Source organism: Nannospalax galili, unplaced genomic scaffold (genome assembly GCF_000622305.1).
Source record: "Nannospalax galili isolate Female #2095 unplaced genomic scaffold, S.galili_v1.0 scaffold858, whole genome shotgun sequence".
In the NCBI taxonomy this organism is placed as follows: domain Eukaryota; kingdom Metazoa; phylum Chordata; class Mammalia; order Rodentia; family Spalacidae; genus Nannospalax; species Nannospalax galili.
The window spans coordinates 16410-17726 of NW_008341877.1; the positions used below are offsets into that span (position 1 = coordinate 16410).

Here is a 1317-nt window from a genome sequence, read left to right on the forward strand (position 1 = left end):
AGAGACAGACAGAGTTTACATTCAATAATGTAAACTTAGCAGAGTGGTTAAAAGTGACCTTAATAGTTGATGGAAAGTGATGAACACTTTCCTCTGGTCACACACAAATAGCAAGTGCATTGTGGTCATCTTGACTATGTTTGTATATGGAAGGAAAAATTGAGAAGATAGCAAAGGGATCCACTTCTGAGTTTATCACCACTGACTGTCAGAAACCTTTTTATTCCATTAGCCTTTGCTTTTATTTATTTTTCAGCACTGATGGTTTAACTCGAGGTCTTGTGCATGCTAGGCGAGTGCTCTGCTACTAACCTGCATCCCCAGCCTTCTTTCTACTTTTTATTTTGCGACAGGCTCTCACTAAGTTTCCCAGGTTGGCCTTTTTCTTACGCACTCTGTAGCCAAAGCTTGCCTTTAATTTGCAATCCTCCTGCCTTGGCCTTTCAAATAGCTAGAGTTCCAGTTCCGTGTGAGCAGTTTGATGAAATTGCTTTTTCAACTTTGATGTTTAAAATAGAGTTGACCCAGCACTTTCAGAAAGTATGCATCTATAGATGCAACCAACGGTCTACTAAAAATATATAGAAAAATAAATTGCACTTGTACTGAGCATGGCATGCAGACTTTTTATTTACTATCTTTATCCAATCATATTACAATGAGGATTTGTGTAACCATGAGGATAAAGTGAGAACTAATCTATCCAGACATGGAGGGATGATTCCATGTTCAAATAAAGGACAACCTTGTTAGCAAAAACTAATGATGGGCCATAAATTCACCACACAGATGCACATGCACAAACACACACACACACACAAATACACACACGTGTATGTGCACATACATGCACAACATGCACTCACAAAGAAATAAAACAACAGCAAAACAATACCAGAGAACTTTATTGGAAATATTTTCCAACTTTTCTCTCATTTCTATCTTTAAAACTCTTTAATTCAACTCATTTATTTAATGTTTCAAAAAATTGCATTAATCCACATGAGCAAGGGCCCGTATGACTTCAGGCCTCATTCTTTTGTTTTCCAGTACTGGAGATTGAAAGTAGGGCATTGTACATGCTGAGCAAGCTCTGCCACTGAGCTGAATCCCTGTGCTTCCTTTTACTAAGAATGTTTTTTTTTTTTTTTTTTTTAATTTTGGGAGAAAAGTAACTAATACCTGCATGCATACACATTTTCACACACATATACATAAATAAATGAATAAATAACTTCTAAAAAATTTAGACAAGTAAAAATTAAAAAAAAAACAGGCTTTGGAGAGATGGCTCAGCAGTTAAGAACACATGGTGTT

At 36.1% G+C, this 1317-nt stretch overlaps 1 protein-coding gene across 1 annotated transcript in view; it reads left to right on the forward strand.

The window, feature by feature from the left end:
- Tmc1 (transmembrane channel like 1) overlaps nt 1-1317 on the forward strand; it is a 15419-nt gene that overhangs the window by 12518 nt on the left and 1584 nt on the right. The window lies entirely within an intron of this gene.